This window comes from Camelus ferus, chromosome 11 (assembly GCF_009834535.1).
Source record: "Camelus ferus isolate YT-003-E chromosome 11, BCGSAC_Cfer_1.0, whole genome shotgun sequence".
Taxonomy (NCBI): Eukaryota; Metazoa; Chordata; class Mammalia; order Artiodactyla; family Camelidae; genus Camelus; species Camelus ferus.
Genome location: NC_045706.1, coordinates 4,303,473 through 4,330,286, shown reverse-complemented (window position 1 = coordinate 4,330,286; position 26,814 = coordinate 4,303,473). Strand labels below are relative to the sequence as shown.

The 26,814-nt window shown below is 50.5% G+C and overlaps 1 protein-coding gene across 2 annotated transcripts in view; it reads left to right on the top strand.

The window, feature by feature from the left end:
• The window catches only part of PTPRE (protein tyrosine phosphatase receptor type E), a 146,850-nt gene that overhangs the window by 37,913 nt on the left and 82,123 nt on the right, over positions 1-26,814 (top strand). Inside the window, exon 1 of one of the 2 annotated variants that reach the window (XM_032490659.1) lies at positions 22,899-23,794. The exons of the other annotated variant lie outside the window; for it this stretch is intronic. The gene's annotated coding sequence lies outside the window, so the exon portion shown is untranslated. Of the gene's footprint in view, positions 1-22,898; positions 23,795-26,814 lie in introns of those variants that run through there. 2 annotated transcript variants of the gene reach the window in all.

Here is a 26,814-nt window from a genome sequence, read left to right as displayed (position 1 = left end):
CTCAGCTTTTCGGGAAGCTGTTCTTTCTGCCCAGGGGACAAGGCAACACGCCGCCCATCCAGCGGGGGTGTGGGGACTCTCCCTGGAGGCTGCAGGGTGGCCTGGAACCCGAGAATGAATGGAGGTGGGCACACCTCTGCGGGGTGGATGCGTCCTGACTGAGGCGTGTGCCCCTTCATCAGCTCTGGGACACCTGCCGTCAGGTGCTCTGGGCGCCACGAGAGAAGGCCCAGTCCCTGGGAGGCTGCCCTTTGTGGCTGTGTGGCTGTCTCCACCAGCATCTGTCCTTTCTGAGCTGTCACTGCAGTTGGTAGTCACGTGTCTGTGTGTGAACGTAATTATTCCTGCCCCCCCCCACCCCGAGACTGTGAGCAACGCTAAGCAGGGCCGGGAGTCTGGCTCACACGGTCCCCAGGCGGGACGCCCAGGCCCAGGCACCTGTGGGATGAATGAATGATGGAATGATGGACTGACTGAATGAATGAGTGAGTGAGTGAAAGAAAAGCAAGAATGAAATACCTGTGCGATGCCTGGTGGATAATAAGCCCCCAGGAGATGCGTGTTCTGGGAGGTGAGAGAGACCCGTGATTTTCCTGCACGTATTACTGGCTTGTTTAAATTTCATTGAACAACGACCATTTATTGCCTCCTTTTTTTTTTTTTTTTTTTTTTTTAAGTTTTAGATAATGACAGGGAAACACAGTGAACATCCAGTCCTCCTTTGCCAGAGCCCGAGGGTCGAGGGAAGCCCAGCCGCCCAGGGCACACGGCTCTGGTCCTACGGGGGGCAGGTGCCCCCCACACCTGCAGGAGGGCAGACACCAGTGGCGCGCAGGCACCATGCCAGCTCACATGTCCTTTCTCAGGACTCTCAGGGCACCACGAGGCAGGGCAGGGAGCCCAGGCCAAAGGGTGGGGTAACTTGTTCCCGGTGGCTCTGCTCACCGGACAGCGAGCCCACGGCCAGGATGCATCCCCTGCCTGCAGCTGTTCTGCTCTGCGGGGCACAGACCCACTCCCCATCTGGAGGGGAGGGGCCGTGCCCTGATGCTGCGCCTGCAGGGCGGGGGCGGGGCGAGCCTGCCGGCCTCCCTCCCAGTCCTCACCTGGCTGCTCTCACTTCCCCTGCACAGTCTGCGTGCTGCTCCCCAGCTGCAGTCACAGGGAGACCCCTGCCTTTACAATCAGCTGCAGTCAAGTGACAACTTACTGATGTTTGTAGGTCACATGCCTGGTCAAGGCCCAGCATCGGGTGCCCCGGGGCAGACACAGCAGGCCCTGTCTCTGGGTTCCCCATCTGCCCCAGTGCCTGGCAGGGTGTGAGCTCAGGGCTAGGGCTCCTCACGTTCTGTAACGGAAGAAGGAATGAAACCCTGTTCCCAGAAGCCCTCTGACTGCTCACATCAATGTCCCTTAGAGACTAAGGATGCTAGTTATTAAGAAGGTGATTTTGGTCCCCTATAATCTGATTTCTGGGGTCAAGCCTCTGTGAGAGTCTACGCTGGACCATAAATAGGTTCCAGGCCACTGCCTGAGCTCTCTTTGGGATCTCAAGCATTTACCATTGGGGAAAAAGACAAGGTGTGTTGGCAAAAAAGCAGTAGTTCCTTTGGTTTAAGGTCGATTCAGGGTAAACATGGCAATGGGTCAGAGATGGTTTGGAGAAGCATTTTGTCAGCTTGACAACTTGAGATGTCAGTGGGGAGCCATAGAATGTTTTAGAGTGAGGTCAAGGCATGATCAGATCTTCACCTTTAAAGACAGCATTTGGCCAAGAGGAGAGGAGACTTGGCGATTATTTGGGACACCATCGCAGGAGAGCAGTTCATCACACAGACATTTGTTAAACATGAATTACGTACCAGGGCTTGTGTTGAGTTCTGGAGGATGAATTGGAAATGGTGACGTGTTTGATTAAATCTAGACAAACGTAAGCAGAGCTGACCTGAGACCGGAGGTGGTGGAGAACAGGTCGCCCTCAGCAATCTCATGGGCGGTGGGTGGAGCCGAGGGTGTGCTGTGTGGGTTAGCAGTGCGACGGCCCAGGCAGTGGTTCTCAACTAGGGGGAAGTGGTCTGCCGCCCAGCGGACGTTCCCTGGAGACGTGTTTGATTGTCACGCCTGGGGAGGTGTGGGGAGGAGTGGCGCTGGCCTTTGGTGAGTAAAAGGCTGGGATGCCACTGAGCATCGCACAGTGCCCAGGACAGACCCTGTGACAAAGGATTACCTGGTCCAAAATGTCATCCTGCCAAAGCGGAGAAACCCCAGGCTGAGGTCATGTCTAGGTGGACAGGGAGGGGGCCTACCATCCACAGAAACCAGGGCCTAGGAGAGGAGCTAGCTTGGGGTCTGTGTCTCACCTGATGGGGTGCCTTCAGATTCCTGCGTGGAAGTGGAGATGTGTGTCTAGAGACCGCGACTAGGGAGGTGTGCTCTGAGAAGCACTGGGTGAGGCTAGAGGAAGGATGTGTCTGAGGAAGAGGGTCCTTGGCGGGAAGCCGCTGAGAAGGCAGCTAGACCCCACACCCACTGAGTCCTGTGGAAATGCAGATAACCCAGATGCCCAGGGTCCTTCCCCGCCTGAGTGGCTGGGGCGAGCAGACGCAGCCAAAGGCCTGTGACGTGGGCCCTTTCTCCACACTGTGCGCACACTGGCTGGATGAGATTTCCGGAATGTTCTCTCAGAGCCCCTGCATCTCGTTAGCCCTCACTCTGCCTTCAGCTCTCAACCAAGGTCGCTTCCTACAGGAAGGCCTCCCTGACCGCTAGTCTGGGTCGGCTCGCAAAGAACTGTGTTCACATGAACACGTGATTCATGTCTGTCTCCCCCCGCCACCCTGTAACCTGCCTGAGAGTCAGAGACGCTTCTGAGTTGGCCCACTGTGGTATCAACAGAGCCCAGCACATGGTTGGCACTCAGAAAATGTTTCATCAACGAGTGCACTCTGTCCTTGGTAACTAAGAGACGGTCCTATTTACAACACTTGTATGGCGCAACCCAGTGGACCAATCTGAAGTGGGCCAGGGAAGCGTTTCCCACCTGGGGAGACTCAGGGTGACTTCAGGTGGGTGTCCTCCTGCCTCCCCTGCAGGAGCAGAGTGTGTGTGTGCACGCGTGTGTGTGCACGCGCAGGCGCAGAGCCGCGGGGCTGGGGTGTTCTCCCGCCGTCTGAGGCCGTGGCTCATGTGCACCTGGGAAAGCCTGGGGCCCCGGGGGGAAGGTGCTCTGCAAGAGGAAGAGAGGGAAGTCTGCTGCCGGCTGAGGCCTCCGTCCCCGGCCCCTGCTGCCTGAGCTGCCTTGCCCCTGTGTGCCAAGACGGAAAGACGGGTTCTCCCCCGGGAGGAGAAAGCAAGCCCCATGCCTTCAATCTCTCTTACTTCTCATCCTTTGGTAAATGGGTTCAGTTTTATTTTCTTAAAGCAAGCGTCAGGTTTAACACTGGCCCCTGGGTTTTAAAATCTTCCTCCTGGAATTGGCCAGCCTCTTTCCTGTCGAGACCGTTCCTTGCAAAGCTAATTGCATTTGAAGTTGAACCCAGAGTAATTACAGTCCGTTACCTGCTCCTGCCTGGCAGGGTGTCCTTCTCCTTTATTAAATTTAAACTTTTAGGAATACATTTTTATAGATGATACTTCTGGCCGTCTGTGAGAATTAGTGAAGTTCTTCATTCCATCTCTTCAGCCCGTGGCTTACGGTAGACAATTCTCAATGTTAAGGGAAAGATTTACATCTTTATTCATAAACCTCAGTGCCCAGGCAATCCTTTTCATCTTCCGAGGGCGCTTGCATTACAGGGCGATCCTTCCTGCTAAGACGCAGGTTGGTAACATTCAGGAATATTACTTTGGGGAGTGCAAACTCTGTGCAAGTAATGATTGAAACAAACCCAGACAGCGCTCTGCACCAATGAATGCCACGACGAGTTTCATTTTCAACAAGCACGCGCGGTCAGTTGTATAATTTTCAGAAGACAGGCTTAGCAGCAATCTCATAGATGTTGGTGTTTTGCTGCAAGGTTGGCGAATTCTCTGGATTGCAGGAATCTGCGGTCTGGGTGAGTGACAGGGTCCAGGCCAGCCAGCCTTTCATGTTTTCTCCCCGCCAAATGCCGTGGAAGCATTTGGGATTTAAACAATGTCTCTTTTCCCGACTTCTTAGAACCCTTTGAAGATCCTGCACTCGACTTGGAGAATTCAGTCCAAGATGAATTTCCTTAATAAGTGTGTCACTAAAACAATAAGTGAGTTTTACGTCTTAAGAAGCTTCTTTAATTTGAACTTCCATAATGGTATTTTTGTAATCATCAAATGGCAGAAAGTAGATGCTGCTCCCTTAATTTTGTCATTCTAAGTGTCACAGGAATGGCAAGGCTCTCAAAAAAACAAAATAAGTGCTTCAATTAGTAATTCCCATGGTAACTAACAGAGCTTGAGCTGTTCCCCCCGCCCCTGTCTTTGGCTATTTTAAGTACTTAAATTGATTTACATCCCTGTGGATATGTGAAGAGAACTGTAGGCTGAGTTCGTCCACTCCGCTGGGAGTTTGGGGGGTTTCGGTTATAAACCATCATCTTTTTTTCCATCCCTCCCCAGGTATTTGTAATAGAAGAGCCAGACTAATCAGAAGTGTTCACATTTCCTTAAATTAGGAAGAAGCCGTGATTTTCCTTTATTTCTTTTGCAGTTTATATTAAAACTTAAGTGCATAACCAGTTTCATTTTGTATTCTTCGTACAGCTCATGTGCACAGAGAACTATACTCAATATTTTATAATAACCTGTAATGAAAAAGAATATGGAAAAGAGTATGTATGTACGTATGCAGAACTGAGTCACTATGCTGTCCACTGACACAGAAACTAGCACAGCATTGTAAATCACTATACTTCGATAAAGAAAAAAATAAAGGTGTTTTAGTGGCCAGACATTAGATGATAAAACTGGCTTAATCTGAGCTGAGAAGGGGGCTTCCTCACTGGGTGCAGCGATGGTCTGAGCCCAGGAGCCTTGTCTCTTCCCTGTACCCATTGCAGAGCCTTCAGACCTTGGCTGGCTCCGGGTCAGAATTTGTTCACTGGCAGTGAACACATCCCTGGACCCTGTGGTCTCCTATCTTTCTTCCCCAGCCCCTTTGCCCACACTGCCCGTCCCCTGACCTTCGTGCCAAGGTCCCTGGCCCCCAGATGTTTCTGTGTGGTCTCTGGTCCCCATGGCATCTGCAGGCGCTCCCGGCTGAGTGAGGCGACAGCTCTCACACTCACTGAACTCACTGGGGGTAAGTTTGGCAAGAGCAGGTGCACCAGATCTTCCCTCTGCATCCAACAACCTGCAGCATCTCATCTTCATTTTAACAGAAGGAGCGGAACTCGGAGGCCAGACAGATGCTAAATCTTGGGTCAGCGGGGTTCGCTGCCTCTGACCAGCATCTGCTCCTCTCAGCAGGTGTGTGGAGCTCTCTAAACACTCAGGTCCTGATACGAATTGCTAGCAGCTTACCCATCGTTTATGTTTTGAGATGGGTCAGGAAACTGAAGGGAAGGTCCGACGAGGGGAGGGCTCTCGGGTGTCATACATCGACAGACAGTACAGCCAAAACACACCAGGAGGGAAGCGTTTGGGGAAGGTTGTGGTCCTGATAATGACAAGGAGTCTGTATTTATTTAGTATGTGGCACGTCCCAGACACCGTAGAAGGGCCATTATGAACGTGACCTTGCGGTCACATCCCCGCAGGGTGACCAGCCTCCCAGTTTGCCAGGGAGTGAGGGGTTTACCGGGCTGCAGGATTTTCAGTGTAGAACCAGAAAGTCCCAGGCAAAGCAGGGCTTGTCGGTCACCCTGCCTATGTATCCAGGGTCAAGGGAGACTCCCCTCATTTTGTAAACAGGAAGCCTGCAGCTCAGAAATGTGAGCTCACCTGGCCAGGCTCCTCCCCCAGCAGGAGGACCATGTGTTGTGGGTCTGAATCCACATGCTTTGACTGCAGCACCAAGTCAGGCCGTGAGAGGCAGTGCCTCCCACGACTGAGGGCTCAAGGTCCTTGCAGGACCAACACTGTAAGAAAATTTATGTGCAAATTGGGGATTCCTTAATGCCTTTTGAACAAAAAAAAGTTATGGTAAAAGTAGAAAGCTATTCTCAAATAAAGTTCCTGCCTAAAAGTAAACAAGCGTGTTCTCTAGGAAATCAGGCTTTGATTTCCTATAGAAAGATGTAGCCAGGCCAGAGGTGCCGTGCCCTTCGACCCTTCAGGTCTCTCAGCGCTGACGTCCTCTGTCGCCCTGTCGGGTGAGGGGCAGGCGATGCGAGAATGTTTCTCAGTTGACCGGTTTTGCAAGCTGATTTTTTTGACACGGTTAATTTGTTTGCTTATTTATACAGGATAAAAAGCAATACCAGCAATTATCCAAAACAGTGGATCAAATTAAGACACAGGAAAGTACACACAAGTCAGGAGGAATGCGGAGAACCTTGGAATCTCACAAAGTGAGCCCCTGAGGAACCCGCACCGGCCCAGGAGTAAGACGAGACCAGCCCCGAATTCCCCTCCGGCTTCTGTCTCCCGATTCCTTCACTCTCCCTTCCCGCAGCCACTCTCCCCACTTCTGACCCCTCACATTTGTTTATATAAATGGAGTCGTGGAGGGTGTGTAAAGCCTTTTGTCATGCTTACCAAACACGGATGACGTGCGGGTTGTCAGAGAATCTCCGTGGCTTGGCGTTGGCTGCCTGCCAGTCAGCTTTTACGGACGCATGAGCCCCTGTGTAGGTCATGGAGGTGTCTCAGAGGCCAGTCCTCCGAGACCACACTCACCAGATAACCCGCTCACGCAACGTGTGTGTTCAGGGAGGCATCGCCGCTGTCTGAATCCGTCGTTTAAGCTCCGGCGTAACTATGAATTCAGCAGAGTACCTTGGGCTCTGTGTTGCTGGGAAGTTTCTGGAACACTGAGGTCACCTGCAGTCTGGGCTGGAGCAGACATGCTGGGATGGTGAAGAGAGGCAGCCGCTGGGAGGTGTGGAGGGAAGGGGAGGTGGCCTTCGGAAGTTGTCTTACAAGGTAGCTGCCACAGACCTGATGCCCAGCGAAGGCACAGCCATCTGGACAGACGGCCCCCTCGCAGCCCCAGGTCTACCCAACAGAGCGCTTGCCCATCCTGACCACCTGCAAGGGCCACCTCTACTGACCAGGGAGCTGCCGGCCGGCACCCAGGGCCGGACGCGTCCGTCATGTCCAGCGCAGGCGTGCATTAGCACGCTTTCCTCTTGGCACTCTGTGCTCTCCTCTCCCAGGAAGGGTTTGGGGCAATTTGGGGGTGGCAGGCTGCATTCTGTCAAGAGGCTTCATAATTCGGGAGGGGGTTGGGGCTGGCGGCTGCCTTCACCATGAGCTTCTGGTTCTGCCTCTTTAACTCTGGTTTGCTGCTGCGTGAAGCTGGAAAAATAACTGGGCAGTTGCAAGCATTCAATTTAAAATACTTGGTGGAAGCACTCAGCACAAGAGGCATTCGGTTAATGCCAGCTCCCTTTCCCCTGCAGATACGATACGATTACAAACGTGCTTTAAATTCGGTCCTAAGCTTCCTGGCTGACTTGGCAAAAGTGGAAACACAATGGCTTGAATTGTTCTAGTCTGATTAAAAGAATGTCCCCAGTTTTTCAGGAAATACAAACACTTTCCTGGTGCCCGATTCTAAGACAACTTTGGAAGCCTGAGTCAGTCCGTTGATGGGGTTTGCAACAAAGATTTTTCCCCCGAAGATGGAGAAGTCCCCTTTCTGTCTCTCTGGCATGTGTTAATCCCTTAATTTAAAAAATACTAACCCGAGGATATAGCACTACATTACGTACGGGAAGCTAATACCTTGGCGCAAGGAGTCAGTAAGTTCTGTTTCTCCAATTCTTCCACCATGGCTTTTCAGTGGGCTCATGATAATGACATAAAGCAAAAGGGCATAAAGCCTGGAGGAGCAGGAGGGAGCCCTCCAGTCACTCAGCACTCTCACGCCTCCCAGGGGCGCTGTGAGGATGGAGGAGATGACGAGCGTCCGGACCAGTGCCGGGCGTGCATCTGTCAGAGAGAGGATCAGACGGGGGTCTGCCAAGTCGCAGTGAGTGTGAACCCGGTGGGTCGAGACCCCATTGAGCTCCTGCCCACCGTCCTCCGCATTTGTGGATGTGCTGGGTCGTGAGGTGGGGCTCTGGGTTCACGGGCGCCGGGTCCGGGGCAGGATCCTTTCGGAGGTGCCTGCGCCAAGGGCGTGTGGTGTCTGCTCTGCCCTGCCTGGAGACTCAGAGCTTGGATTAGTTGGCTCAGAACATCGCAGTTGAGTTCTTTTTTTCCTAGAGGAACTTAAAACACACACGTAGCACAGGGAACTGTATTCAGTATCTTGTAATAACCTTTAATGAAAAAGACTATGAAAATGAACATATGTATGTATATGCATGACTGGGACGTTGCGCTGTGCGCCAGAAACTGACACACTGTAACTGTCTGTACTCCAATAAACACAAACACACACACGCACACACACACGCACACACAGAATAGTTTGAAACCAGAGTGTTTCCCTGGCCCCCAGTGGCCTGGGAGCCCACCACACACATGCAGACTCTGGACTAGGAGAGGCAGAAGTGAGGGAGCTGTGAAAGGTCGAGGTCACTGCACTGCAAGGCTCTTGGAGACCCTGTCCTCCCGGGGCCTTCAGGAACCGAGCTGCTACCTGCCACCAAGAGTGCCAAGCAATGGAAGGGCAGCGAGGGCGTGTCTCCCAGGAAGGGATTCCTGGTCCAGGCGCGCAAGCAGTGTGATTCCCTTACGTTGGGGGTGGGGACCATGAGTCCACCTGGATTTGGTTTCCAGCCCAGCCTCTTTCTGACCATGTAACCTCATGCAGTTGGCTTCCAGGTCATAGTGAGGATTAGACAGCCCAGTCCCTGCACTGAGGGTGTCCAGCGTGGTGCCTGACAGGCCATCAATGTCGCTCTGACCCCTGTGCATGTGGCCTCACCCCACCTCCACCCCCAGTGGCCTCTCTGTCCTGAGCTGCCCCTCACCTTGACCTGTCTTCACACAGTTTACAAGCGCATTCACACAACGCTGTGTCCTTGGATCATCATCTGAAGCTGCCCTTGACCTCATGTATGGAGGCCATTGAAGTACAGAGAGGATGCGGGGCCGGCCCAAGGTCACCTCGCTGGGAAGGTCACCCGCCTTCCCCTGTGGCAGTGGGCGGGGCCTGGCTTGGGGGCGTAACCCTCTGCTTCCTCCCTCCCTCCGATGTGGATTACAGGGCGGACTGCTGGCCACGCGTGAGGCGGGGGAGGGCCCTGGGGTCCCCACCCACCTCCACCTCTGACATCTCCACATTTCCCCCAGTGCCTGGGACCATACAGATCGTTTGTGGAAGCAGCTCAAATCCATTCATTTTCAGAGGATTCCTTATGTTGTAAAGAAAGAAAATCATTTTCCTTGAGGATGGTGGGGGTGCTGCCTTCCAGGGGAAAAGGAGGACTGACCTTTCTAGGTAGACAAAACAGAATGCCAGTCCAACATGACACTTCTGTGGCAGTTTATTGTTCCAGAATGGAGCGCTGCAGATTTGGGTTACAATGCTGGTTTTGTTTTCAAATGAATGCAGCAGTGTTCTTACGTGTGGAGGAGGGACCCGCTCCCAGTTCACAGGACTTCTTCTGTGGCAGCCGGGGTGGGGGGGGGGGGGGAAAGTAGGTGCTTGTCTTCAGAAACACAAATCAAGCCTGGGCACATTCTTGCTAATAGCTCAGTGACTGCAGACTGCCCGGGGGCTCACCTTTCACCGGGAGCTTCACATTACACGCAGGCATCTCGCGTTTCCTCTTTGAGACAATACCGCGGATGCCTGAGGTGTTTTCTCTCCCCTCTTCTTCTAAAACCAGCCTCTTTTCCATGCATTTTCCATGGATTGTTAGTGATGAACTAGTTTAGATGGGTCAGGTCAACCAGTTAAGGTGGGGGAAAATCATTGAACCAAAATATTTGAGGGTTTTTGGCAAAATAACTGGCTGATTAGTAGATCTTTCAGTTATCCAGGTTACTGGTTTTCAAAGTTTTTCTGGGAAATAACTAACAAACTTCTCTGCTGTGGGTGCCGCGTTACTCAGAAGAGAACTGTGCCATTTTCAGAAGGTTTCCTCCTTTTCCTGTGATGCTGCTAAATATTCCTAGTCTCTGAGTGACACCCTCTGGGGGTCTGTGAGGGATGCACGTACTACCACCTCCTGGGGACTCTGAGACAAGGACCCCACCTTCAGGGATGGCAAACCTTTCACTCTGTGGCCAAACCAGGTCCAAGGTCATCTTGATTTCTTCCTTCCCCTTCTTTCCTCTTTGCATACATTCCCGAAGGCTAGCGGCCTCTGCCCCCTCGAGTTTTACCCTTGAGTTTTAAATAGCCGCCTCCCCTTGCATGCCAGCCCCATCACTGCTGCCGCTGCCCTCAGGAGCAGCTCTCCATCCCTCACCTGGACCATCGGAATGGCTCCTTTGTTTCTCAGGGATCCACCATTCGCGCTGAGCTCACCCCAACCTCTGACCTCCCTGCAGCCACCACAGTGACCTCCCTTGCAGAGAACAGAAAGTGACGTCCAGCCTTGCAGACTTGTGCAGCCTCCTCGTGGTTTCAACCCAAATCCAAATGCGCCTGCAGCCTCCCAGGCCCTGTGGGTCTCACACTCCAGATCCTGATTTGCTGACTGTCTGTGGAGTCCAGTGCTGTGTCCTTTACGTAGACGATCTCATTTTTAACCCAGCACAGTAGGGATTAAGGTCCTTAATTTGCAAGTGAGGAAACTAAGGCTCAAGAAGATTAAGTGACTTGTTCCAAGGTCAAAGACAGGACTCAAATTATTTGCGATTTCCAGAATGTTCCGTGTGCTCCCCAGCTTCCTAGCCTTGGTTCCTGGCATCTGTCAGGGAAGCTAATCTTGAGAAAGTAGCCCTGACTTTGGCCAACACGGGTTAGGGGCTTCTGCTCTCGTCCCTCACAGCCCCTGGGCTCACTGCGATCATAAGCCTCCCCTCCGCTTCCAGTGAGTGACCCCTTTATAACCGTGTCCCTGGACTCTTTTAAAGACCTGCAGCTTCTGTCCATGTGTTTTTTTTCAATCTCGAAATCCTCAGCACTTGGCACAGCATTAGCCCATAAGTGGCTGCTTGATGAGCGGTAATGACTGGCTTAGTGCACTCATTCATCCTTCTAACTCGTATTTCTGAGTTCCCGGTGTGTACGTGGAGCTGTGTCTATAATCAAGAAGTTCAAGGTAGCGATAAGAGGATTTCTGTTCAGAAAGCACCGAACTAGCCACGCACTATGGATTTGGGGGCGAACGTCTGTCCTGGCTTCTGTCGTCTGTAAAGTGTAGACCATGCCTGCCCACGTCACAGGCCAGCCAGGATGGCAGCAAAGGTGGCCTAATCTCAACCTGCCGTCCTCTGTATTGTGTTGTTGTGAAGGCGTTTGGAGAAGGAGGACCCAGACGGTCAGGGGCGCAGCACGGGACAGCTCTGTGCTGCTGGAGCAGCAGGAGGTAAGACCAGGGTAGCAGGCAGCTCAGAGGGGAGGTCAGGCTCCAGGCGTCGGGGGAGAACCTGGTAGGTTTGGGTGAGATGAGGAGCTTTCTGGGTCAAAGAGCCATGTGAGGAAAGTCATGACATGGGAAGAGCTTGGTGTACCTGGGGGAGGGTAAGACGCGGTTTCTGTGGGCGAGGGGCCTCTAGAAAGTTCCTGCCCTGGACCCCACTGAGAGGAAGCACTCTGGCTTTTGGAGGGGCACCTGAAAGGGGAGCTTGGAGTCAAAAGTAGGAGGGGGCCCCCAAGTTGGAAGGTGTGTGTGTACCACCTTCCGGTCACTTGTGGCCTCTCCTCATCCTGAGACTCTTCCCTGAGAACTTCCAGGCTCTGTTAAGGAGTCCATAGGTTGTTCCCCAACACATTCTACTCGTGTTTTCCGTGCCGATGTGATGAGCAGAAGTGCTGTTGCCTGTATTCATTAGCAACAGTCATTATTAGGTAATAAGAAAACCACATCCATTACTATTATTGGAGTGGTCCATTTACCTCGTCCCTTTGCCATTTGTATACGATCGTTGGTAACTAGCATTTTAATTAACAGCAACAATTGGTATTCTTAAATTAAGAAGCATGTTAGAAGTTTCCTTCCCTTCTGGGTCCATGGGAATAACGATCTCCCAGAATAATTACTCAATGCCGAGGCGCATCCATTACGCTGCATTGGGGAGCTTGGCTTTGCCCAGGGGCCTCTGCGGTTTGCCGCTGCTTACAGCTGTGTGTAAGGGTATCACCAGCCAGGACCTTCACACACGTGTAGCAGCCTAGTCACAGGCCCGGGGCCGTGTGGTGAAAGGTTGGGGCGTTTCAAATTGATACTCCAGAAGATAACACCTACAAACACTGATTCACTAGTTAAATATTAGAGATAAGCCATTTTCTCTGAGCTTCACTGAACGTTAATTAGACCGTGCAGAACATCTTTCAAATAGGATTTAAAGTGTTCAGTTACCACGAGCATTGGGCACTCATCAAGCCCGTCCTGAGTACCTTTCACAGTCTGAGCCCAGTGGGAGGAGTGACACAGGCCTTGGTGTTAAGGAATGCCCCCCTCTGCAGCCTCATCCACCTTGCTTGAGCTAGGAGCAGCAGTGTCAGGTAAAGCGTGATCAAGGCTCTGGCACAGGCGAGTAAGATCCCACAGGGCATGCGGTCCAGGCAGTTCTCTGGTGAGGTCTCACTCACACCCTGAGCTGCCCCTCGAGCCCACCTTCCCCCCAGCCTCACCCAGTTGGTGGAGACGTTTAGGTGTGTTCAGGGCATGTCACTGGGACCCCTGTATACTCTACCAGTGCCGTGTTACATGTGCCTGGCCCCTCGCACCAACCTCGAGGGTAAGTCAATTTGAGAGAATCACCTGAAAGGTGAGACTGGTCCTCAGACACTTTAGGGCAGCAGAGAGTTTAGAGTCACATTATCTGTGGTCTCCCCCAGAGTGCCATGAAATTCACCCAAGGCTTAGGGACACCTCCCTCGGGCGGGCACTGTCCTCGGCAGATGGGCTATTTCTCCTGAGTTTATGAGCAACAATATGGCTCTGTGGACACATCCTAAAGTCACGTCTCCAGCGCGTGAGTAGGCTGAAACAGGCTGAGAGACCAACCGTGCTTTGATTTTTATACTGATTTTTATATTAATTTTTTATATTAATTATATTTTTATATTAATTTTTGGTTTTCGGTTTGATTTTAATAACAGCTTTATTGATATATGAATCACATATCACACCATTCACCTCTTTAACGTGTACCGTTCTGTGTTTTTTCAGTATGCTTTTAAAGTTGTGTATCCATTTCCACAATCAATTTTAGAACGTTTCCACCACCCAAAGTGAGTCTCTTCTCAGTCCCGCTATGGATCCCTCCCAGCAAGGCTTTTGCACCTTGGCCCTGACCTGATACTGGAAAATGGATTAGGCCTTTTGTACTTTGTGTAGGTTGTAGGATAACTGTCAATGTGAATAGAATAAAACAAACGCATGTAAATTTTTTAAAATTACTTCGTGCCTGCAGATTTGCCTGTTCTGAACATTCCGTGTAAGTGGAACCTGGTCTTTTGTGACTGGCTTCTTTTACTTAGCGTCATGTTTTCAAGGTCCATTCCTGTTTCAGCGTGTCAGAAGTTTATTCCTTTATCTTGCCTAATAATAGTCCATCATATGGATATACTATCTTTTATTTATTTATTCATTAGTTGATAGACATTTGGGTTGTTTCCACTTTTGGCGGTTATAAGTAATGCAAGTTTTTGCGTGGACGTGTGTTTTCATTTCTCTTGGGTTTATACCTACAAGTGGAACCGTTAGGTCACGTGGTAACTCTGCCCTGAAACTTTTTCATGCTGTTTTCCAAAACGGCTCTGTTATTTTATAATCCCACTAGCGGTTTACGAGGGTCAAGCTATGTGTTTTGAAAGGCAAAATCTCAGTGAGCAGGGAGGCCACCACGTTCCAGCGCCTGGCGTCCACGCCCCTTTGACGGCCTTTCGAAGGTTCTAGCCCAGGGCTACAGCGCTCGTCCTTCTTCTCTGTTTCAGGCCCCATCCCCTGCTGACCCTAAAGTCTCGGGGGGAGTCCGGGGTCTTTTCAAGTCTAAAGGAAAGGCTGTGAGTTGAGTGTGTTAAGGAACATGGGTGAGGGGTCCTGGTTTCTGGTGGATGAGCACTTTGTTCTCCTGCTCTCTGGTCCTTACACAGAGCAGCCCCTGGTGGCGAATTCTGCCTGTGGGCTTTGCTACAGCGTGTGGGACCGCCCCGTGCACACAGCAGAACTTGGGCCCCTGACAGGGGCTCAGGGAGTGTTTTGTGAGCGACGTACTAGAGGTCATGTGCTCGTCCTTGGAGGGCTCCAAAGTCTGTCTTCTCCCCCAAACCTGCACTGTTGCTTAGAGCAGCTCTGAGGGTGGAGCAAACACTGCTGGTGCTCAGAGCCCCCTGGCCCACCCAGAGGCCCCCTGCAGACAGTCCTGGTAGATGGTGGCTGCCTCCTGTCTCTCTCCGCCCGAGGGCCACCTCTGGTCACAGAGGGTATCTAGTCTGCATCTGGCCCAGCCAGAACTTCTGGGGACCCCAGGAGCAACTCAACCAACGAGGACTGGGCCATTAAGGGTTAATTTGTACGTCAGTCCTTTCATTCCGGGTGGCACTTACCAGCGCAGAAGCTGTAGTGGAGGGAAAGTACAACTATCAAATTGATCTACTGATTTTATTGTTCTGCAAACTGGAAAGCGATGCTGACATGTGATGTTTTTAGTTGAAAGTCCTGGCCACGCGTGAGGAGCCTGGGTGCTCATCCTACAGACCAGGTCCGGGTCCGCAGGGGCAGAGCGGACAACAGCCAGCACTGTGCTGGGACATGGCTGAGCCCGCCTCGGTTTACCGCAGTCTGGTGGGATGTCACAGGGGACAAGAGCCAGCACCCAGGAAGCAAGAGGGCTGGGGCCAGGGTTCAGGGTGGGACCCTGTCTCGTGAGAAGAGTGTGCAAAGTGAAGCAGGCTTGGTGCCAGGTGTGTAACTAAAAACAGGGGTCAGGGAGGAGCAGGCCCACAGATGACCCCAGTAGGAGGGGCGGACCTCCAAGGTGGTGGCCCGATCGAAGCGGCATCACCTGCTGACGAGCCAGAGGGCTCCGTCCCTCTGGGGCTGGGAGAGGACCCCTGCACCTCGGAAGAGAACACAGAGAATCCAAGTCCTGTGTTCCTAAATTCCACAGTGATAATGGCACAGACAGACACAAAGAGTGCAAACCAGCAGCCATTTGTATTTGCAAAAGTGGAGTCGTTGGCTTGAGAATTTGCATAGTTTCCTAATCCAAAGAGGGGACCCCCCCCAACTGTGGGGTAATTAGGGAGGTGCGGTGCTTCAGAAACAGTCTCGAGAAGCAGGCAGTGATGCACCTGGATCTTCTGAGCAGCTGCCCATGAATAGTTCTTACAAGTTGCCAAATATTAGAAGTCCAGCTGGTTGGCCACAGGTCGACAGAACGAGTGTCTGAGAAAACGGATCTTTTTTTCAGCCTTGGCAACACCGTTTTGAGGCTCCCCCACCGGCACTTTACGGGGGTGGGCAGAGGAAGATTCTACCAAACTCCTCATCATTCAGGGAGGCTTCCTGCCCCAGCAGCATCTTCCAGCCTTTCTTTTGTGCATTAGAAAATACAGAAATTAACAGCTTTGCTGACGCCCAGAAGGTAAACAAGGAGGCCGAGAGACTTGGCAGAGTCCGAGATCAGGGAGGGAGCGAAGCCCGGTGACTCAGAGGCGTCCTGCGCCCTCCCCCCGGCCTGAATCAGCGCCAGGAAGCAGAGCGAACTTGCTCCCGGACAGGATGCTGAGGGCTCGTCCGTGTCCACTGCCTCTGGGGTATGGGGCGGGGTCTCCCGCCGGGAGGGGTTTTCCTGCTCTTCAGCCCCACCCGCACCCCCCAGTCCTAGTCATCATGCTTGGGGGTCATTGGGACTGAGAGTGAACGACGCTTCCTCTGTTCCAAGTGCTCTGACCGGTGGGCTTGGACGAATCGATGTCTCAGGGAGCGCGGGAGCCCCAGAGAATGCCGCAGGGGTGCAGGGGCTTTGCTCTGGGCTCTGCTCGCTGCTGGCGAGGCCAATCGAGGCCAGAGCCCATGGGGTCTGATCACTTGTGTTAGGTCCTTATGTGTGTGCCCTTGCTTCATAAAATTGTAACCCATCATTAAAAGTTCACGTTTTCTGATACGAATGAACTTATTTATAAAACAGAAACAGACTCACAGACATAGAAAACAAATTTATGGTTACCAAAGGGGAAAGATAGGGAGGATAAATGAGGAGTTTGGGATTAACATGTACACACCATATATATGACAGACAGACAACAAGGTCCTACTGTGCAAGCGCAGCCTTCAACATGCTGTAATAACCTGTAATGGGAAAGAATGTACACGTGTGCCTGAACCACTGTGACGTACACCCTAAGCTAACACAATGCTGTGAATCAACTGTATTTCAGTAAAAAGTTAACAATGTAGATACCCTGTACATGTAGAAATACATAGATAAATACTTAAAAATAAAGTGCTAACGTGCATCCAAGAATTGTTTAAATGCCACTGCCCATTTAAAAGGAAAGCTTGTGGGTACGCCCGCAGTGACATGCATTCCGCCCCCGCGATGCTGAAAAAGCTTCAGGCCCGGGGTGTGTATGGAGGCCATTTTACTTTTGTCCGAGCTTGGAAAGACTGCTCCGCTCTGCCCATCTCCGAGCTTGGCAAGCGAGAATCATTTTAATTTTTCCCTAAAGCAGAACGGTCCCGGCGGATGGATTCCAAATGGTACAGTTTTCTTCTCTTCTTTGGAGGTTTGGATGCACAGTAGCGTCCCTGGGTCTCTCTGTATCTTGTGAGCGATCAGGGCCAAACCCTGCAGCCCGGCGGCTTCCTGTGGGAGGGCCCTGCTCCCCCTGGCCTTGCCTGCCCTCGCCACCCCCCCGGGTGGACTTCCCCTGCTCTTGGCCTTGCACGGCCCGTTCCCATGGTCCAGCTGGGCTTCCTCCCGCCCCTGCTGCCTGGAAGCAGCTGCCCTCGTGTGCCCTGGGGACGGACCTCTGAACTTCTGTGGTCAGCAGGCCCCGGCTTCTGTGAGCCAGAGGGCCAGAGCTGCTCCCATGGAACTGACGTGGCCAGCCTGGGCCCTTCCAGATCTTTCTGGCACACAGACCCCAGTGGGGCTCCTTCTAGACAGGGAAGAGACTTTAATGGGCCCTCCTGCTGGCAGGCGGTGACCCAAATACGAGGAACGTAAAGGAAAGGGAGACAGTCCCTGGAAGAATTTCAGCTTGTTGGGATGTAGACAAGAAAGAAAAACAAACAAACAAACAAAAATAAACCACAGTGAAGGTTGGGTCCCCCTGTGCGGCCTGGCCAAGAGTGATCTCTGCAGCCCTGGGTTAGCATCCCTGCTTCCTTGCTATGCGTGACTCGGGTCAAGGAGCTCACCGAGCCTCAGTCTTCTCATCCTTAAAATGGGACTTGCCGCCTAGGATTGGCTGTGGGCTATGGGAGAGACACCATAAGGGGCCGCCAAAGCCTGGTCAAGCCTAATAAATCGATAGCATCTCTCCTTTCCTTTTTGGAGGATGGTGCTGTACCAGGAACCTTCCCAGCGGTGACACCACCCTGCTCCAGCTCCTCCCTGACACCCTCTCCTGCGAGGAGTGGATCTGGCCACGGGGACCAGGGTCCCCTCCCCCCCACTTTTTAATGTGCTTATTTTACCTTTTCAAACGTTTTGCTCAACATCACAGCAGCCATGTGCATGAGGGCCCCGGGCTAATGGACGTGTTCACAGGATACAGGCTGCCTTTAGATGTTATTCTGGTGGCTTGGTTTTTGCTAATTCTGTTCTTCAGAGAAACTGATGGTTGTGGTTTCACGCTAACATCTGTGAGCCCCAAGCCAGTATAGTATGTGATCTATTTGTAGTGCCCACTGTTTCGTGTATTTTTGCTTTGTTTAAAAAAAATTACTTTAAAGTTTAACTCAAAATTATTAATTGGGTTCCTTCGGGGTTTAGTCCATCACACTGACTCGTGTGTTTAGCCGCCCTCTGACGGCGTGCTCAGCTGCTTCTGCACCTGACTGGTTTTTTGCCTTGTGGTTTTTAGAGTGACTTGACTCAAGGCGGCAGCCCTGCTTCTGCACAGGATATGCTTCTGCACATCACTGGGTTTTGTTTTACATTAAAATGACTCAGTATTGCAATGGAAGGCAGTGTTGAGTTTCTGGGATTCCTCCTGAAACATGAAGGGTTCCTTGCACTTCTGGCTTCTGCCCCTGCCTGGCCCTGGGTAAACACCACAAGTCACTCTTTCCAGCATCTTCCCAAATTCTTTTGGGGCATTAGAAGTAGTGGACTCTTGTAATAAGTTATTTCTACAAAAAAGCAGTCCCCCAAACCACTGATGACCCCCCTCACCTCAGTGCCCCCCTCACCTTCCCACCACCTGCTTTGTGTTCCATTGGGCTCCTCTGTCTTCTGGGAACTCTGTCTTTATACACCACTTGACAGATCGGTCCCTGTTGCTTTTTTGTACATTCTGTAGAGTTTTCTGTGTTCATAGTCATGTCATCTGAGCATAAAGTCTGATTTTTTTCTTTCCACTTTCTATGTATTTATTTTTCTTGTCTTATTGCATTGACTAGGGCTTCCAGCACAGTGTCAAATGTGAGTGGTGAGAGCGGGTACACTTGCCTTTGTCCTGGTATTAGGGGGAAAGCTTTCAGCCTTCCATCATAAAGAATAATGTGAGCTGTAGACTTGCCCAAGGAGATTTAAGATCCCTCAGTATTAGAACCATTTCTTCTGCTTTGGATTCAAACCTACTTCACAGGTCAACTTTTTAATTAGTGCAAAAACTTGTTATAAATGTGCCCTGTAGAGTATAGCCTTTGGTTTAACATATCTAGCCTGGCCATGACCTAGATAAGTAGTCTGTTTTGGTGGAAAACGCCACGTACTGCATTAGCTATAAATATAAAAATAGTGATGCTCAAAACATGAGTCCGCCATCCAGCAGCAGGGGTACACGATGGCCACAGGGTGTGGCCTCCAGTCACAAGGAGATGCAGGCTCCGAGCCCTGGCGTGAGGCTGCCTTGCTGGCCGCTCTCACAAGAACAAGGGGGTCATGTCAGTCCTCCGAGGAGAATGGATAAACAAAGGTGGTCTCCGCATATGATGGAACAGTGTCTACCCACTGGAAGTCACGAGTGCTGGTACAGGCCACCGCGTGGGTGAACCTCAGAAACACACCAAGTGAAAGCAGCTGGTCTCTGACGGCCACGTGCTATAGGATCCCGTTTAGATGGAATTTCCAGAGTAGGCACATCCATATGAGAAGGTAGATTTAGTGGTTGCCAGGGACCATTGGTTTGGGACAGGATGGGCTGGGGGAGTCATGAGCAAATGGGCTTTCTTTGGGGATGATGAAAATGTCCTACAATTAAATCATAAGGAAGGTCTCGAAGTCTGTGATTATGTGAAAAACCATTGAATTGTATACTTTAAACAGGTGGACTTTATGGTATGTAAATTATATCTCACTGAAGCTGTTAAAAACAAAAAAAGCATGAGTGCTAAATTAATGCGGAATGAGCAATCTGGATAATGATTAAGCTGAAAAACTGGGGTGAAGGGGGTGTGTCCTATGGAGGTTTTAAGAGGGTATCTCTGGGAAAATGGGTGGAGGGACAACTTCAGAGGGAGGGGACGTTGTAGGTCACAGAGCAGCAGCTGGCAGATGGAGCATCTTGGGTGCTACAGGCCAACACTTCAGATCCAGGGCAGCTACCAGGCTCTACCATCAACACACAGCCAGAGCCTAGAGGAGCGTTTGGGGCAGGACGCCTTTAAAAGCTGATGGTTGCGGCAAAAAGAAGTTATTATCCAGATGAAAAGGCCTCAAGAAGACCCCAAGCCATGAAGCAAAAATGGGCACATTCCACTCGTGCTATAGAAAAAGCAGTGACTAAAACTTGCAACACCTGTTACCCAGAAAAGTGACCCTGTCTTTTTTCTCTTTCTTTTTCAGACTATAGCCTTCGTTTTCCCTTGGTGAGTACAAACCTTCTTGAAAAATTACCTCTGATGTGTAGTTAACTAGCAAAAAAACTATGTGGGCTTTCATTGTTAGAGACATCATCTTCTAGAGGAAAAAGGCCACATGGTCAGTGTGCCGTGTATGTGAATTTTAAGCTGTAACTTGCTCGAACAGGCTCATGTCACACTTTTTGTGACATCTTTTTTTTTTTTTTTTTTTTTTTTTTTGCATTTAGAATCAGGTTCAGCTGCTCGGTCTCCTGAAACACGTTGTTGAGGACACAGTTTCCACGTGCTTTCCTCTCACTGACTTGTCCTGACTTTTGAAAGGGCCTTGCCTCATCTCAGTGTGCACGCTCGGGGACTATTAGGGAGCGCGGTGGCACATAATTGCATTGATGGTAATTGCTTCTTAAATGGATCTGCTGTGGGGAAAACTGCTGAAAAGGAGCTTCTCTGGATTGCACACTTAGTGAGAAAAAAAAAAACTGTTGGCATCACGTAATTTTTGCCTTTTGAGGCAACATTCCATGGCCTCCATGTCCTAGGACTTAGGAAAAGAAACACCATCCCCGTTTTTGTGTTAGACTCGACTTAAGGCTGTCAAGCCTCCTAAGAAACCTGAGGGAAGGCCTCCAAGAGCTTCTGGCATGGGTGCAGCCTGCGGGCAGGTAGTACGCGGTCTGCCGGGAGCAGGGGTGGGGGGGTGCGCCCCTCTGGCGAGGGAACCAGGATGTGGACTGCTAGGAAGTTGTATTTCTCAAATGCATCACTTTGTTTGAAATACCTCGACTCTGTTCATGATTATTCTAAGGCCAATGGGTGGGTTCTTTTGTGCCGGCTGGCCCTTTTATGGGGTGTGCCTTTTACCGGGGGCATAAATTCTTATAGTCATTCCTGGTGTGATCAAATGCATTCTGGTTATATGGACTGTTTCTCCTCATCTCGAAAATGCCGAATGTAGTCAACTACTTACCCAGACAGGAGAGGAAACCATCCACATCCTACCGGCTAAACATTCTGCCGTCCGTCGTCTTTATCCCGTCATCATCGGGTGCTGGGATTCTGCGGCGCACGCCTTCCTCAGGCAGATCCATGGTGGGATGGAAGAGAAGGGGCATTCCTGGAATAATATTAATGGGATGGAGATGTAATTATAGGAAGTCTGCAATCTCGTATCATCTCAGAATCTTCACTGAGAGGGACTGCTCGTTCACATGGGTTGGAATGGATATTAAATGCTGCTTGTGATCCCAGCGGATGCCGACCGTGCTGGGACGACGTACCTGAGGGCAGGTCCTGCAGACTCATCTCCTCCTGAAATGCAAGGCACGGATTACGATGTGTTGGGAGTCTCTGACTTCTGCCTTCCCCGGCTCTCGGCTCAGCACCGGTCCCTCCACACCCAGTTGCCATCCACCTGCTCAAGGATTTCCCGGCCTCTCGGTGAGCTGAACTGCTGCCTGGCCGTGAGTGAGCCCGCGACCTGGGCTGCCCCAGCTCCCACTCCCGCTGCCTCAAACCAGCCACAGATTCAGAGATTCAGACCCCATCCAAAGGCAACTGAGCATCTATCCAGGAGCTGACCTTTGACCTCTGTATCCGCCGCAGGGCTTGGCAGCCACAGCAACTTTGGGCAGAATCGTCCTCTACCTGGTCCCACTCTTGGCTTCCTTTTCAATAGGAAAGTAGTTTGACTTAGGAAGCTGTGAGGCCTTAGACTAAGACGGCTTCGGATTTCAAGACTCTTTCTCTTCGACGTGAGGACAGTGCGAACTCCCCCGTGGTGGCCACCTTCTTCACGGCCTGTGTTTGGAGTCGTAGGACATCACAACAGTCTTTTAGCCTATGGCAAGTTCTTTGCTAAGCATTTGAGGCTCATTCCAGAGCTTCAGGATGTCAGCTAATAGAAAGGAGTTGATTTCTGATTTGTGAGGTTGGAAACTTGCTTTTGAGTCGGTTAGAACCAAATGAATAGCTCATTGTGGGCAGAGCAGGAGAGAGTCGGCACCCTGAGGTCGGAGGCTGTCCCAGGCCACTGTCAACATGCGGCACGCTGGCTCCAGAGCAGGGGTGAGCGCCCCCCACTCCCAGCCCCCTGAGCTGCCTCTTCTCTCATCTGTCCATCTCTTCCTAGGGTTATTGTGACGTTTAAGTGAGATGACCCAAAGTAAGCATTTCATAAAACCGTTACTGTTAACATCACCACAGAAAGTTTAAAGAAGGCATTTCGCTGGGTGGTGGTGTAAATGCTGCCCCTAGGCTGCACATCAGAGGCCTCCCTCAGCCCTGCAGTGCCCGATTTCTCACTTCAAAACACATACTCTATATTCATATCTGACTTTAAAAAAAGAAAAGTCAATTTTTTCTCCCTCAAACTGGATTAAGAGGAGTCTTTAAGCACAGGCACCCATTCTCAGAGTTTTCTCCTTCTTTTTCCTGTGTTTAAAAATAGATTTGGGAAGTAATACTCTTGCTAGTATCATCAAATATGACCCAGAGTTCCCCCAACTGGAGAGTGCTTGCGGCTCGGTGGGTCTCAGCTGCACAGGGTTTAAAAACCGCGGTAGAATTTCAGAATTAAGAATTAAACATGTAATTAAGGTTTAAATATTTTCTCCAGGCTCTTTGAGGTCTTATACTGTTATAAGGGGTACCCACCAGTAAGTGAAGTTAAATGGTTCTGCAGTTGGACTGTTCCACGTTGGTTCGTGGAAATACCACAGGAATACCAGAGAACTAAATGGAAGTGCCAATATTAAGTAACAGTGAATTTAATTTAAAAGTTAACTTAGAATATTCACTCGCTAGCCTGTCCTCCGTCAGGACCTCTGCTTCCTCCTCTGCCAGTTTCATTCCCTGTTTGTTTTCTCTTACAAGCCACTCCTCTCCCTCGGTGTTTGTTTGCACCACCAGCATGGCAGAGAGGGGGAAAGAAAAGAAGACTCTGCAGGTTTTTACATCAAGAGCAGGGCCCTGACCTTCCAGGGCACCGCAGCTGGGGCCACATGTCCTGCGCTGGTTTTTGAATCTGCTGAAAGAACAGAGAAGCTCGATGCACAGTGAAAACCCAGCTCTTAGTCTGCAAGTTTGGGAACTTTCTAAGAGACTTGATTTCTCTTTCCTTCCTTTGCCATGTTCTTGGGATTTTCTTAGCATCCCTGGATTCTGCAGGTTTCCTATCCAAGCAAAGTGCGACTCTCCCCACAGTGAAGCAGTTACTCTCCCAGAATCTGAAATTAGAAGCTGGCAGCAAGTTGGAAGAATGCTGCCTTTGGATCTGATGGTGACAAACAGATTAATCCCTCATTTATTTCCATTTCCATCTTCCCCCAGGAAAGTTTCCTCATTCTTCCAAGAAGTGCTTCCTAAAAGAGTCTGCTCGGTAATCGTTTGTCATAGAGCAGAGGCTCGGCTCCTGAACCCTCACAGTTTCCACTGAGAGGGACTGGGAACACAGCTCTCCTATATAAACTCCTGTCTCATCGTCGCGCTCCCGGCAGCGCCGGTTCAGAGCTGGAATCCTTCTTCTAGAAATCCTTTTCCAGTGACAGGAAAACATGGATTCCCGCAGGCCAGGCCGGCTGCCTGGCGTCACCTCAGTGGGACGAGAGGTAAAGGGAAGCTGAGAGGAAAGCCTTTCTTGCTGCTTGGGATTTGTGTCGTGGTTTATATGTGTGTAACAGAGTTCCTCAGGGCTTTAAAAACTAGGTCAAAGAATATGATCAGGAGGCATTCTTTCGATGAAAGCTGGCAAGCCCCTCAGTTAGCTTTGTCCCGCCCTGCGCAGGAAATCTGGGACTTAGGCTTCAGGAAGCCTTTTTAATGCACCACGGCCAGGCCAGGAGTGTGTGGGGATGGCACCGAGGAGCGGTCCGCTCTGCGGCTGGTGGGCTGTCAGAGGGCCAGGAAGCCCAGTGCGGCTCGCTTGTCAGGAAGACAGTCCCCAGCTATTGTTGGGGCCCTGGGTTCACTGGATGACACATCAAAGTCCCACCCATTTTAAGCTGGATGTTTCCTATTTTTGTAACCAAAACCACCCTCTGAATTTCCCTTAGCAGCCACATTTGTGAAGGGGCACTTGGGTGAAACATGATGCTCTGGGACAGCGGGAGGTACCTGGGCGGCTGGGCAGTGAGCGGGTCTTTCAGGGAGCTTGTGTTTGGGTTCACGAGGCGGGGCTGGTGGTCTGTGTCCAGGGTTCTCCCATCTCTGTGGCTGACGTGGTGGAAACAGATGGCATCGTCAGCTGCAGATCCGTGCCGACTGCCTGGCCAGTGGCATCACTCACACTTGGGGAAAGATAAGACACGTAAAACCTCTGGGTGTGTCTCAGACCCACTGGGCTGCAGAGTCAGGAAAGGGTTCTGCTGCCAAAGAGGAGGACTGTAGACCAGTCCCCACTGGATACGGAAACTCGCCGCCAGCTGCAGTCCCGTACACTGGGGGATGTCCCATCCCCGTGTGAATGGGGACATTCAGCAACAGGAGATTTGGGGCATTCGGTTTAAAATTTGCCAATTTGAAGTGACTTTTTTAAAACTGCTTTTTACAATGCAGTTTGGTATAAACTATTTAAAATGTTGGGAACGGAAAGATCCCCGTGGAATTGCTGAACAAGAACGTGTCACATAATGGATTCTCTGAGTAGCTTTTCTCCCTGTTTTGAATAGAAATGAACATAAGCTTAAAACTGAACTGGGATCTGTGTTATTTTATGATGGAGGCTGATGGAATTCTAACCACTTTTTAAAAATATGTTGATGGAATTTAACTGATTTCGAACAACTCTTCCAAGATTGATCTGCTGTGAGGGATGGTGTAGATTTGTGTTCAGGTGATATATAAATTTTTTTCTTTGTGTTGCTGCTGAGAAATTAATTTTTTTAAATGTCACATGGGGGGAAATTATTCGCAAGAAACAGGACTTGCTCTATTTCCTGTTTTGCCAGATAACATAACTGCCTTATGCTGAAAACTTAAATTGTGTTTATAATAACCCACCTGCATGTAGAGCACTTTACAGTTTACAAAGCACATTCAAATTTGTATCTCCTTTGGGCCTCGCAGATACTTGGAGGCAGCCTAGGTGTGCATTCTCATCTCCACCTTAAAGATAAGGAGACACTGGCTCAGGTGGGCGTGGAGAAGTGCCCATGGGAAGGGACCCACAGGTCTCCCGTGAGCCCTGAGCTGGGTTCCTCTCAGACCTGAAAGCCAATTTGCTCTCATTACCACCTCCAAAGGTGAGGGGCAGACCTGCCAAAAAGAAAATAAATAAAAATTTTCCATTATGGAGAGTATGATTTATCTGTTACAAAAGTACTAGAGCTCGTTACTAAGAACGTATCCTTTGGATTCTGGAAACGGTTTTCTGGTAGATAATTATGTTTTGGAACCATTTTATGACCACTTAAGCTGATCTTGGCCAGCGTTCCAAACTATTTCCGTGTGTTATCTGCTGACCAAATCCAGTCTTCTAATCTCTTCCCGCATACTTGCCAGATTTCCTTTCAGGGCGGCCCCTCGTTGGTCCATTCACGGGCCCAGCATTTATCAGGTGTCTCCGGGAGGCTCATGACTGTGCACGGTCCTGAAAACGCGGTGGTAGGTCCTAGTTCTGATTTCAGGAAATGATGCCTGTAGGGCCGACATTTGAGTCCTTTCTTTAGCAAGTCTAATTGTGAGTTTTGCTCAGCAGAAGGATGGGACAGAAATAGAGTTCAGTTCTAGAAAGCAGAATGACTTAAGACGTGTCCCTTCATGCTCTGAGTCACACCTTTGTCTGAAAAGTTTAGAGCTGGGTGAGGATTTTTTAAAGGTCCCTCCCAGACATGAAGTCCTGGGATTGATGGCAGTGCTTCTCTGGACTTGGAGTGAACAGCAGAGATGCCAGGCATCATGCGTGTCCGGGGCCAGTCATGTCCGTCGCCCCCGTTTCTGGGATGACATTTGTGCGTCATGATGTAAATGTTTTACAATCTTCGCTTTGAGAAGGAAGCAGCTGTCTTTGGTGCTTTCTCTTCCTTGCTCACTTACTTGTATTTGCTCCCTGGCTGCCTCCAAAAGGAGTGGGAACCTGTAAAGGAGGGTTTTATTCACAGAAAACATTTTTTGAAAGGCAATCTTTTTCTATGACATTGCTTCCATGCAGGAAGTAAAAGCTGGGAATCATGCGTTTTAATTTTACAACGTGAAACAGAAACCTTAGTTAATGAAACAAGAGTCCTTCCTTTACTGTCTGATTCATCCTGGCAAACGGTTCTGGGGCTGTGTGACTGATGGGGAGGCTGGGGGCTTGATCTTGTCAGATACGTGGAAACCCCCAGTGCCGCTCAGCTTCCCTTCTCGTGGGTGTTCTCAGCCAAAGACACGCTGGAAAGTGTGTGTCGCTGAGAAGCTGGCGATCCCGCACGCACACCATGTGAGCAAGATCAAGTTCAGAGGCATCACCATTCCCAGGACCTATTTTTGGCTTCTTTCCAATGTGAAGCCAACACCGACAGTCTGTTGTGCTGTTTCCCGTTGTGGGTGGATTTATTTAATTTTTAATGAGTGATTCACTACCCATAGCTGTTTGTTTTCCTCCTGTGGAGCTGCAGATTAAATCATGTTTCCTTTTAAAATTATTTTT